The sequence below is a fragment of the Styela clava genome, chromosome 1 (assembly GCF_964204865.1).
Source record: "Styela clava chromosome 1, kaStyClav1.hap1.2, whole genome shotgun sequence".
NCBI lineage: Eukaryota > Metazoa > Chordata > Ascidiacea > Stolidobranchia > Styelidae > Styela > Styela clava.
Window position 1 is genome coordinate 7242938 of NC_135250.1, and position 13850 is coordinate 7256787.

The 13850-nt window shown below is 34.4% G+C and overlaps 1 protein-coding gene and 1 long non-coding RNA gene across 2 annotated transcripts in view; one reads left to right on the forward strand and one right to left on the reverse strand.

The window, feature by feature from the left end:
- Window positions 1-13850, forward strand: part of LOC120347319 (protein DD3-3-like) — a 69123-nt gene that overhangs the window by 28057 nt on the left and 27216 nt on the right. The window lies entirely within an intron of this gene.
- LOC120348135 (uncharacterized) lies at window positions 3922-6569 on the reverse strand. The gene is made up of 4 exons (XR_005570174.2): window positions 6416-6569; window positions 6079-6165; window positions 5587-5649; window positions 3922-4636 (listed from the first exon to the last, which is right to left on the reverse strand). It is a non-coding gene; the product is annotated as an uncharacterized LOC120348135 (long non-coding RNA).

Here is a 13850-nt window from a genome sequence, read left to right on the forward strand (position 1 = left end):
ATATTTTTCGCTTCAAGCTTCTATTCGCCGCCTTGTTGGCGAACGGGTTTTCAACAAAACGGCGAATGTTCAGAGTAATGATGCATTGGAAACTTCATTGCAATGGGAAGTTATTGCCGAAATGTGCCGTTATGCATATTTGTTCATCATTTGATTATTATGAATTTTCCATAAAAAAAATTTCGTAATATACGTTGTTGACAGTTTTTATTCTGCAGGGTGATTTTAAATTTGGAAATAAAAAATTCCACTTTATATACATGGTATTTACATGATTTTATATATATGTAAACATAAAGAAGTTATGTAAATTTATTTTATTTTATGATGTGCGAACAATTGTGAAGCCCAAAAGTGTTTTGAAATTTGATTTTTCAAAATTTTTTCCAGTATTTGTCATTGTCAATTTATCACAAAAATTTTGAACGAATTCGAGGTTCGGGCGAAATCTTCAAGAATATCATGGTATTGGTTGTTTCATATTTGTATAAGGTTGGCTGCGCCCATATGCTGTTAAGGTAAAGAGTTCATTTGTACCGAGAATGTGCTTTGAGCAGAATCTGCAAGCGCGCAATTGTATGGAAAGTTTTAGGAAAATGTCCACAGAAGTACACAATTAACGCATTCAAAATTTACTTTACTCATTTTTATAACATGGATATACTCGATTGTTTCAAACCATATGTTTTTTGTTCTTAATATTTTTGATCTTACGCTTTCTTTCTGAACAACTAGAACGAGTTTTAACTTAATATTTTGCAAAAATATTTAGCAGAGTATAAAACGCAACGTAACACACGAAAATAAAATGAATCCAATGATTATTGCAAACTCCATATTCCAAATTAGGTATTTTTAATATTTTCCATGAGCACAAAATAGGGTAGTTCTACCACTGATTATGTTTTTTTAGTAGTTTTGCTCTTCATTGCAATTCTTATTCCACGCTTATTAAAATCATCCCTTCGCTTTATCTTTTGTGAAATTTTCTTGATTTTGTCTAATGTATAGTTGAATGATCGTCTCTGGTAGTCGACGGTTGGCTCGAGTGCACTACAAGAGCCATTCGATGACTTGCAAATTTCAAGGCATCCTTCAAGTTGAGGACTCCAACCAATGCATAAAATATCGAATCAGAAGTTATTATATAAATTATATAAATCGATCAAATACTTCGAATACTATTGAAATATTGTGCTATAAAAAAGGGTATGAACAACTGTAAAATTTGTATTCCAGATATCGGGATATGTAAATATCATAGAAAAAAAAGGTCGATTTGTAAGTAGACCATTAGCCACAGACATGAGACGTAACCTTGTATTCGCTCTGCAAAGAATAGTGAACGGTCGCCAATATTGAGTTTATAGGTACTTTAAATTCTACTAAATGAGTGCTAAGATTAATTCCGAAGTGTATATGACAGGGTAATGATTCAGTGAACTGTACTAATTACTGTACGGTCGTATATTAATTCATGAATAACTGCTATCTGTTCAGTTTTGTTCGATCAATCAATCTCGATATTTCCCAAAGTATCGTACACTTCCTCACAACCTACTACGTTTTGTTGAGTCTCTCTATGTTTCTTCAAAGAACTCGGCGTTCTGTTAATATTCCAAATCTCGAGATTTCTACATTGAGGTCTTCATAAGATGTCATGTGTTATCAAATCTTCTGACGATTCCCCGTTTCCGGAGCATCGCCTGTCGCGTTTGTATATTTTCAAATCTTGGGCCAATATTCATTATCCACTTGATGGTGAAGGTAATATTGATTCCAATCAACCGTATGTATAGGCTAACTTAACTTAGTGTTTTGTGATTTTTTTATGTTCGCATTGGAGCATTGTGCTTTGGCAAACGTTTATTTATTTTGTTTCCCCGGGTCAAAAAGGTTGGGAGGCACTGAACTACACAGTTACGCAGGCCTACAACAAAGTTAACGTCACACCAACGTCCCCCAAACTAACAATCGACATAAAGGCACATTGTTCCCAAGATAATTAAATAGAATTTAAATTGATTTTTGAAACTGCTGTTCTTATCTCGTTGCGGGGTCACGAGTATGTGTAGCCTTTGATTTTACGAAACTTGGGGTCGCGAAAAAAAGTTAGGGAACCACTGTCCTAGACCAACGTTTGATTCTCAAATATTTTTCTGCCAGTCTGCACACTCGTTTCACCCAAATTGGCAGATTTTAACAAATGCACTGTTTAAAAAAATTGACATATTGAAAAAGGACCCTACTGCAGTGCTCGTCAACCATTGTATAGAAAACCTCAGCAGGCACCAAAATTATTAGAGGGTAGATCACATGTATAGCATGTATTTTGGGATATAACTTTAATTCTTATACACGATGCGTTAGTTTAAAATTCATTTAGAAAAAATTGGCAGATTGTAATATAAAGAGCACAACGTATGTGTTTGAACTTATGCAAAACGTACGTCAATTTCGTTTATGCCAAATAGTGATGTGTTAGAATTTTTTGGGTGTTACACGGAACAATGAACGTCCGATTTCGTTTAAGCAAAATAATGACGCAATAAAAATTCCACCAAAAATAAGTGCTGTTATGCATTTTTATTCTTTCATTCAAACACCCCGAATATGAGCAAGGTAATTTTCAATAAAATTCAAATTATAGTTCGAAAATTTGGACTGGAATCGGCAGTTATAGTTTATGCAAAATAATGACGTGTTAGAAATTATATTGCCGTGTTACCGAAAATAAGTGCTGTTATGCATTTTTATTCTTCCATTCAAACACCCCGAATATGAGCAAGATAATTTTCGATGAAATTCAAATTATAGATCAAAAATTTGGACTGGTATCGGCAGTTATAGTTACTGAATTTTATACATTGTTGGGGAAATTCGATTCATTCCTATTTAAAAATAAATAATAGATATAAGTGAATTTTGGAAAAAAGGAGAGTAAAAAACATTCGAAAGGTAAAGAAGTACTAAGGCTAACTCTGACGTATTCAAAGTGCTATGATATAGCTACTGTCCCGGGGGTAATACAAAGGTGTGCCATCCCATCCCATCGTACTCCAACGTTAGAAGTAACGTATATATTCAAATAATGCAGATTTAGTAGTGCAATTCCTGATTTTTTTTTCTATGTGTCGAGTCCAACCGAGGTCTCGAGTCCTTTTGTGTATTTGCGGGATTTTTCCATCACAATGAACGTAACTTGAATATATTCATTTCGACATCATCTGTTCCCTTATTGGGGGCCGCTGCCAACCCTGTTATAATGCATTCATCAGACCAATAATTGTGCTAGCTTGACGCAGCTATATGCTGCGGTGTGCGCGGTAACAAATACCAAATAATTTTTATAGGACACGGGGTGGACCCATAGTTTGTTTTGTTAAATTTTTCTTTTGTATTTTGGCATTGTACTTCGCAACACTACCGAGAATATCGTAGAAAACTTGAAGTAATGAAATTTTCTTCTACGTCCTAAAAAGTTCTACTGTAAATTAAAATAAAATAGAGCAAAAATTCGGCTGAAATATCGGGTCCAATAAAACTCGAAAAGAATTTGCAAACGGTAATAGCGTCCTAGCGACTTCTCCCATCGTTAAGTAGGCTACTAATAGTTTGAAATCAATTTGCTCATTGGTTTCGAAGAAAAGCGATTTCTTCCTAACGACAACAACCTCCCTAACAACAACAATTTGGCATAGCGAGACGTATGCTCACTTTGTGATGGATTAAACTTTTTAGTGTAATTCATTGAAAAGTAGACCGTGCGACCCCCTGTACGTGACCCCACTTTTTCGGAGTTATGATATGTTGCAGTTTCTCCAAAAATATAAATCATATTTAATAGAGTTCATGTTCTCCTTGAGTCTAAGACACAAACACAAATAAAAATACCGAAGTACAGAAAACAGTTTATTCAAAACCATACTTTAATTAAGCATCCGTCATATAAAACATCATCAATAGTACAATTTTTACTAATAAACTGTTCTCTGAAAATTACATAATAAGAAAACACAAACTTAAAATTCAAATTCGGAAATTCAAAAATTTATATCCCATTTTAGGGCTTGAAATTTGAATTCCTGCCCAAAAGACAAAATGGCTTTAACGATCTTGGTTAAATAAACTTCTATATGTCATCGCTGCTATGAGGGCCAGTCTCACCAACTGGAAGGACATATAACCCTTCAGCAACACCAAACAGTGCCAAATTGAAAAAATATGTTGAATTTCATAGACTGCCAAAAAGTTTGAAGTGCGATACAAATTTTTGTCAAAAATTAGTAGGGGTGACCAAAAAATAGAACTCAATCACTTGGAATATATTCTAGAGAGAAAATAACTTTTGTCCAAAGCGCCTATAAATTACTGAAACTTTTGGGTACACTCACACACAAACAAAAGTATAAATGCTAAATAAATTTTCTTCATTTTCGTAAAAGTAATAATAAAATTTTGTAATAATAATTTGAGATTGCAATTAATTTGACAAGCTTTTTGGTAAAATTTATATTGAGTATACAGTTTTTACAGAGTACAAATTCTACTATCTAAAAAATAAATGTGGTAACAACGAGACAGATGATGGATCCGACAAGGATGCTTGCTTGTATGGTTCCAGCCCCATTTATTCCTAGAGAAAGAAATTGGAGAGATTTTAAACACAAGAACAACTTGAAAATATTTATATTGACCTGAAATTCTTCGTTAGGGAAAATAGGCCGTCTTTGCTGAAATCGGCAAACGAAAAAACCTCTATGTGGCGTAGTTTTAACAAATCAGCATAAATTTGGGATATATGGAACGACCACAGACAAAAAACAAACAGCAAATAAAATTGATGAATAGTGCACAAAATCAGAAAATGACCAAATAATCACCCCTCCTCCCCCGTTAAAAAATCTGTCTGTATGGAGAGTGAGTGTGCGACCGCACAATTTTTGATTTTTAAATAACCGTTAACTTATTGTTAATTGGTCATTGGTCCCAAAATAACCAAGGTAATCGGTAGACGGTGAAACATCCATTGATCCAATAGGTGAAAACCAAATATTTTTTTTTTACCTCACAACAAGTTCCTTCTATTTATAATTTTATAATTTTTAATGTATTATATTTTCAATTTATTGTGTTCTACAAACAGGAGCAAACCATTATTTCAACAATAAGTCTATTACACTGATTCGAGTTTTATTCTAGAATGTCAAAGGTCGGACAATAGTTCATAAATCCTCTTATTAAGTTATGCATTTTGATTCTCTGTACTCGGGAAGTCTCGGTATTTTGTTATGTGCGGCAAGTTGCGTGCCAATCGGCATTTACTGTCAGTTCTGATATGTCGAGCCCATAATCAGATCTTAAAAAGGACTCCTCATTCTATTTGTTTTTTGTTAAGAGCTCAAGATATTTTTCACCAACATATAAATTTACATTAATTCACATTAATAAATAATATTTACTATTTCACCACAATTTCTGTTTTGCATTCCAAAGATGAAAGACGCATTCCACTCTAAAGTGCTGTTAAACAGTTAACAAATTTCTGGAAGTAATATAGATAATAATTTTAAATTTTGAAGTTACCAAAGCCCATGCCGCCCGCTGCTCTCATTGCATCATCATACAGGTTAGCTTCGCAGCATTTATCTGAAAACAAAAATTCATGACGACACGCTTGATTTCAGTACGACGAGATGTTCACCTATAGTAGTTAAACCGTTAAAATTAACTATGTTGGTTTAGCATGTAAAAGTCTCCGGTTCAAGCTTATGCCAACTGCCTCAATCATGATGTCGGTGATTGGGTAGACAATGCCGACCTGAAAGATTCTGGTCCTTTTAAAATACAATATATGTAGCTGCTCGCACAGAGCTTTGTTTGCGTAAAAGCAGTTAAAAACGTTGCATAACAAATTTTTGATTTTGGTTTTGAGAATATTTTTTAATTGCAAAGGTTTTGTGAAATAAATTTGAGTTGGGGTTGCGCGAGACTAACTTCCTATTCTTAATACATTTGTGTTAGTGTGCAGCTGGACTCTTTAATTGTATAGTTTTGTGAAATGTTGGCATCACTTACATAGGGCCGCTATCACTACAACAGTGAATAGGATAGTCAGAGTCTTCATTATTGTTGATGTTCTTTTCCAATTTAAAAGACAATATTCTGAAAAATGAAATAAAAGAAATCGTTAAATATATAAAAAATAAAGTTGAAAATTATCCTTGATTTGATATGAAATATATTTTGAAAATATAGTTTTTCACTATTTTTGAGTTAAGTAAAAAAATCGTCCAATTGAACTTTTCAACACGACCGTTATTGAATAAATTCAAATCTTTGTTTAAACAAAGATTTTTACATAATAATGCTTTCTAGTCAATATAAAGTTGTAATTAGCTAAATAATTCCGAACCTTAACATAAAATCCAGTTGGATCGATCCTGCTGTGGTTTCTTTTGGATATTGAGCGTAGATGCACCGGACAACGACTAATAAAATTAATTCGCTCGTACCGCCTTTTGAATGCTTCAGATGATCTCATTTTTTTTTAAATGTAGGCCTCGACCCACCGATACTTACCTTTTTTCATGCTTACATTTTTTCATACTTGCGTTTTTTCAGGGAGAGGCTGTCAGATGCTTTTTCTTTTTCTATAAAACAAAATAAAGAGTTAACAAAAGTCCCGGTCCCAACAAAACATTCCCGTCATTGGGAAGACTCGGAGAAGTGCACCTTGATGCATACTCATTGAGCCCTCCAGTAACGAGTATTTCGTCTTTGCCAGGTAAGGAGAAAATAAGGAGTAAAAAGCCAAGATGACGTTGTGAAAGTATAGAAAGAGAGATGGAAAGACCTATAAGGAAGAAGAAAGAGAAGAAATACTTAACAAATAATAGAGAAAACAAATTTTACTAATCCAAAAGTTACCATATTCTTGGTGTATTTGGCGTTAATTTGTTGAATAGTGTTATTTGTCTTGCTATTATAATTTACTATGTTAATGAATAAATTATGTATTACAAGTTGTTTTATTTATTATATACAGGCAGATTTAGTGCTAATATTTGCGAATTAAATAGTTGACTCGGGGAGGTTATAGATCGTTATAACGGCGGCTAAATATTATTTTTCACAACGATGTAATTGTTTTAGGTGTAGGTTAATTGCTCGACTGTGGCTTCAGTGGGAATACCACGCACTCTAATGCGGGTTTTCTACAGTACTAAATAGATCAAAAAATTCCGAAACAGGCGAGATGTCTTTGGTTGTCATTATCGATCGACTCGACTGCTGAATTCCACACATTTTACGTTGGCTACCTTAGGAAATGAGGCAGCGACGTTAGAAAAAAGAGCCCTAAATGTTGAAGGCTGTGTAGTCGGCATGGCAGATGTTGCAATAGGAACCTGCATCGCGATTACACTCTTAACGCGAGTCATTGCCGAGAGGCATGTGTGTCCTGGCAGACATAAAAGAATATTTATAACTACGAAGTAAAATATTTTCTATTACAATGGGGTGTTACTATACAAGAAGATGTACCTATTTAAACTACCTTTTATGGTAGTACAAGAGAGTGGGGTTGGTAACGTGATATACATATACAGCCAAAAATATACATATAGCGCCAACTAAATATACATATAGCGCCAACTTAATATCCATATACAGCCAAGGTGATATCCATATACAGCCAATTAATATCCAAATACAGCCATTTAAGTTATGTACAAATACTGCCAAGTCATATGCATGTACAGCCAATTGAATATACATATGATATAATATGTGTGTTAGGGTTAGGGTTTTAAAAATACCTCTCAGAAACTCCAAAACGGCTTTTGATGAAGCTACTTACAATAAGTGTAAAATATATGTAATAAAATATTGTGATATTAGCATGATTTAGTCTCTAGTGACAAGTAAGTCTCTACATGTTATTTGTTCGAAGCTTACAATGCCAGCCTCTCGTGGTGCATGAATACATACAATAGGTTGCAATCCATAATGCCATAAGATAAAGCCCCACAACAGCTGATTGTGATAACATGCGAATTGTGTCGCTGCCAACGAAGACATTGAAAATCTCTTTTGGTTATTCGTTTTTTTTATTATTTGGTTTTTTTGGTTATTTTGTCAACAAACTAAGCATATTAAAGTTTGGTGCAAACTATCATTACTCACATTACATATTGATTATTCAAGAGAGCATCGCCAGATTTATGTTTATATGAGGAGACCATACTCGTTGACGCATTGGAGTAGTCTGCTTACGTTCACAGAAACTCCATAAAGGCTATTGATTGAAATATAAAAAATGACTTGCAACTAGCGTAAAGTAGATATAATATTGATATGAGCATTATTCCATGATATGAGAACATTACTCAGCGGTAAGCCGTTACAATTTGCCTGTGCATAATAAGACATGAAGTTGCCGGTGCATGTGGTATCTAGCTTATCCGGCTCCAAAATTAAAATTATGAATTTGTCCAGGTCGATTTTATACGTAACGCCCGTCGAAATTTTGGATGTGTTGCCGCTTAATTTGCAATATGTTTCATTGGAAACACATTCAATTTTATTGTCACCAGTGGGCAAGGAGAGATCCAAATGAAGACATTCCAACCAATGGTTACTAAGAAATGGATTTTTTTCCAACAGAGAATCCTCTGGGGGTTTATCTAATTTTGTGCGGTCAAATCCGTTATCGATGAAATTTAATAAATGTTTTTTAGTTGGTCTTCCTGTTCGTTTAGTTTCACCCAAAAGACTATCGTCGTCTGTTGAGTACATTTTTGTGTTGTTTTCAACTTCGTGTTTTTCTTGCTCGGTTGGAGACACATCGAATACACTGTTTGTCTTTTCCCGTGAAAGTTGTTTTCCTACTGCAACGTTCAAATATATGTCGTTAAATTGGTCATTTTTATCTTGTGACAACGAAAAATCCTCCATTGTGTTATCCGTAGATTGTGTCAAATTTGCCGTATTCAATCTAGATATATACATTTTGTAATATTTTTTCCTCATTGGTTTCAGTCGAAATTTTTTTTCCGTCACTTGCCATTTTTGCTTAATTCCAGCTTGATTTGATGTAATGTTATCATTTCTAAATGGGCACGTGTCATCTGTTTTTATTTTCGATTTCGTTTGACCGCTTCCACATGTATCGACAGTCTGGAGATACCATCTACCCAGACTATCCACATGTAAATCAATCTTGCTGTGTTTTTTCAAGCTGTTGGCCAATTTCATATTTATCAAATGATTATGGTTATCAATAATCGAACGGAACAGGTAAATATGATTCACCGGCTCCATTTGATTTAAAAATCTATTATCCTTATTAAATATCGCATTTAATTGTTCCACAACTTGTGTATTAATTAAGGAAACCATTCAGTTCCGGAACGAAGGTTATTCTACGTAATATTTCTTTCTTTTTAGTTACATTTTTTTCGTGCAGTCTGTCATATAAACACATATAGAGAGATTTACCACTAACAGGGTGCACGCCTTCGGTATTTTGCTCTTTTTGTGCACTGAGGCGTTGTGGGGTATTATGACATCATAGATTGGCGCCTATTGGATATTTCTCAAGAACTACACGAACTACACAGGCAGTTTTATGTTTCATATATTCCACCAAACATCAATTTGATTATTTTGTGGACAGATAATTGCCAATAGCCGAAGAATAGTTCTTTCAAATAAGATTTTCAGCCATCATATTTCTCGTATTATTAACGATCAGCTGTTGTGGGGCACTATGACATCATAGATTGGCGCCTATTGGATATTTCTGAAGAACTAAGTTGGGGCCTATTGGATATTTCTCAAAACTGCGCACCGGCGGTTATATGTCTTATGTTAAATGATGCTCATATCATGGTATTTTATTCCTTGTACTTTACGCGTGTCACAAGTCATTTCTCATATTTCAATCAAAAGTTGTTTTCGAGTTTCTGTAAGTGTAACGGTAGTAGTCTCATCCTACTAAATACAATGACGATTCATCTTAAATCGAAAAAATTGCGAGATGTGTAACGATAGTTTCCGCCAAACGTTAATTTGATTAATTTTTAGGCAGTTTATTGCCAATAGCCAAAGAATAGTTCACCGAAAAAAGATTTTCAGCCAGCACATTTCTCACGCTATCCAAGATGAGCAGCTGTGGGGTATTATGACATCATAGATTGGCGCCTATTGGATATTTATCAAGAACTACGTGCAGTGGCAGTTTTATGTTTCATATATTCCACCAAACATTAATTTGATTATTTTGTGGACAGAATATTGCCAATAGCCGAAGAATAGTTTTTTCAAATAAGATTTTCAGCCATCACATTTCTCGTATTATCCACGATCAGCTGTTGTGGGGCACTGTGACATCATAGATTAGCGCCTATTGGATATTTCTGAAGAGCTTAGTTGGGGCCTATTGGATATTTCTCAAAAACTCCTCACCGGCAGTTTTATGTCTTATGTTAAATGATGCTCATATCATGATATTTTATTCCTTATACTTCACGCTTGTTATAAGTCATTTCTCATGTTTTAATCAAAAGTTGTTTTCGAGTTTCTGTACGCGTAACGGTAGTAGTCTCATCCTACTAAATACAATGACGATTCGTCTTGAATTAAACAAACTGCAAGGTGTGCAATAATAGTTTTGGCCAAACGTTAATTTGATTAATTTCTATGCAGTTTATTGTCAATAGCCAAAGCATAATTCACCAAAAGAAGAATTTCAGCGAGCACATTTCTCACGCTATCCAAGATGAGCAGCTGTGGGGTATTATGACATCATAGATTGGCGCCTATTGGATATTTATCAAGAACTACGTGCACAGGCAGTTCTATGTTTCATATATTCCACCAAACATTGATTTGATTATTTTGTGGACAGATTATTGCCAATAGCCGAAGAATAGTTTTTTCAAATAAGATTTTCAGCCATCACATTTCTCATATTATCAACGATCAGCTGTTGTGGAGCACTGTGACATCATAGATTGACGCCTATTGGATATTTCTGAAGAGCCAAGTTGGGGCCTATTGGATATTTCTGAATGAACCAAGTTGGTGCCCATTGGATATTTCTGAGGAACTAAGTTGGCGCCTATTGGATATTTCTGAAGAATCAAGTTGGCGCCTATTGGATATTTCTTGAGAACTAAGTTGGCGCCTATTGGATATTTCTTAAGAACTAAGTTGGCGCTTATTGAATATTTCTGAAGAACTGAGTTGGCGCCTATTGGATATTTCTGAAGAACCAAGTTGGCGCTTATTGGATATTTCTGAAGAACTAGCGCACTGGCTTATGTTTATATTTCTTACCATGCGTTTATTTGATTATTTTGTGGACAATTTATTGCCAATAGCCAAAGAATAGTTCTCTAAAAATAGATTTTTATGCAGCATATTTCTTGTGTTTTCAACGATAAGCTGTCGTGTGGGGTATTGTGACATTATAAATTTAGCGCTTATTGGATATTTCTGAAGAACTGAGTTGGTGCATATTGGATATTTCTCAAGAACTACGCACATTGGCAGTTTTATATGTTTTATTTTCCACCAAGCGTTAATTCGATTAGGTGGCGAACAGTTTATTGCCATTAACCAAAGAATAGTTCACTGAAGAGCGATTTTCAGCCAGCACATTTCTTGTGTAATCAATGACCAGCTATTGTGGGGTATATATTATGATATTAACACTGGCAGTTTATGCGGGTGACTCATCGTACTAAGCGTTAGGAATACGCTCGCCACCGCATCTCTGATTAATGTGCGTGGGTTCGCAGTTTCGAATCCAAAGCAGGGATGGTTATGTGCGAAAGAATTTCTGGCCTCCTTGCTGCCGTAGGGTGGTTCAAGTAACCGCTTGTCGGTTACAGCTTCCTCTACCATCAAGTTCATGCTTCCGAAAACAAATAACTAGCTAATCCCATACTCGACATGAAATGGTAACCGGACGAGCGGCCGTGGTTCGCCATATGGTTAGGTCGTCTTATCGGCTTTCTTCTCTCCCGGTATCAATAGGTAAATCTATCTTATTTTGATTTTTTTTTTATATATTGATTTGGCTATATATGCATATGACTTGGCAGTAATTGTACATCACCAAAATGGCTGTATTTGGATATTAATTGGCTGTATATGGATATAACATTGGCTGTATATGGATATTCAGTTGGCGCTATATGTATGTTTTTGGCAGTATATGTATGGCACGTTACCAACCCTATCGGTACAAGACAGCAAAAAAAACTCAGGACTATATAAGTTAAATAATACAACACAAAGCTAGAACAAACAACAGCGGTAACGATTTGTAAAAGAAACGAAATAGAAATAGAAAAAAAATTGGACTGAAATCGGCAGTTATAGTTTATGCAAAATAATAGGGTGTTAGAAATTTATGGTGTGACATGGAACAATAAACGTCCAATTTCGCTTAAGCAAAATAATGACGCATTAGAAATTCCACAGAAAATAATTGTTGTTATGCAATTTTATTCATTCATTCAAAAACCTCAAATATGAGCAAGTTAATTTTTAATGGAATTCAAATTATTGATCGAAAACTTAAACAGTGTTGTCGATTCGTTTAAAAGTAGTTTTTAGTTACACAAATGTCTTCCTAACGTGATATTTCGTTTTTCCAGACTCCAGAGTAATGATGCATTGAAAACTTCATTGCATTTGAAAGTTATTGCTGAAAAGTGTCGTTATGCATTTTTGTTCATCATTTAATTTTTTTCAGGATTTTCCATAAAAAAATTTCCGTTTTCATTCTGCAAGGTGTTTATAAATTTGAAAATAAAAATTCCACTTTGTATACAAGGTATTTACATGATATTATATATATACAACATAAAATTGTTATGTAAATTTAGTTTATTTTATGATGAGCGAACTATTGTAGAGTTCGAAAGTATGTATTGCTTATCATTGAATTGTAAATTAAAATTTTCGAGGTTTCAAAAGTTTAAATTCTTTCATCTGTAATTTTCCTTGCCGTTAATGACCACAATAAAAATGCTAATATTTGATTTTCAAAAATATTTCCAGTATTTGTCATTGTCAATTTATCACAAAAATTTTGAATGAATTCTGTTTGGGGGAAATCTTCAAAAATATCATAGTATTGGTTGTTTCATATCTGTATGAGGTTGGCTTCGCCATTATGCTGTTAGTGTGAAGAGTTCATTTATGTGTTTGGGTAAAATCTGCAAGTGCTCAATTTTATGGGAAGTTTTATGAAAAGTTTCACAGAAATGCACAATCGACTCATTCAAAATTTACATTAATCATTTTTATAACAGCACCCTTGCGTTTTTGCACGCCTACATGAATGCACTCGATTGTTTCAACTCATATGTTCTTTGATGTTAATATTTTTGGTCCTACGCTTTCGTTCTCAATAACTAAAACAAATTTCAACTTAAAATTTCGCAAAAATCGTTAGCAGAATATAAAACGCAACGTGACACATGGAAACAAAAAGAGTCCAATGATTGTTACAAACTTCATATTTCATATCAAGTAATTTTAATATTTTCCGTGAGCACAAAATAGGGTAGTTCTACCAAAAGTTATGTCCTTTAGGAGTATTGTTCTGCGCAGCAATTCCTATTCCACGCATGAAATCATCCCTTCGCTTTATTGGATCTCCGCTCTATAGGAGACCCTTATTATCAGTCGTTCTGTCTGTCTGTCTGTCTGTCTGTCTGTCTGTCTGTCTGTCTGTCTGTCTGTCTGTCTGTCTGTCTGTCTGTCTGTCTGTCTGTCTGTCTGTCTGTCTGTCTGTCTGTCTGTCTGTCTGTCTGTCTGTCTGTCTGTCT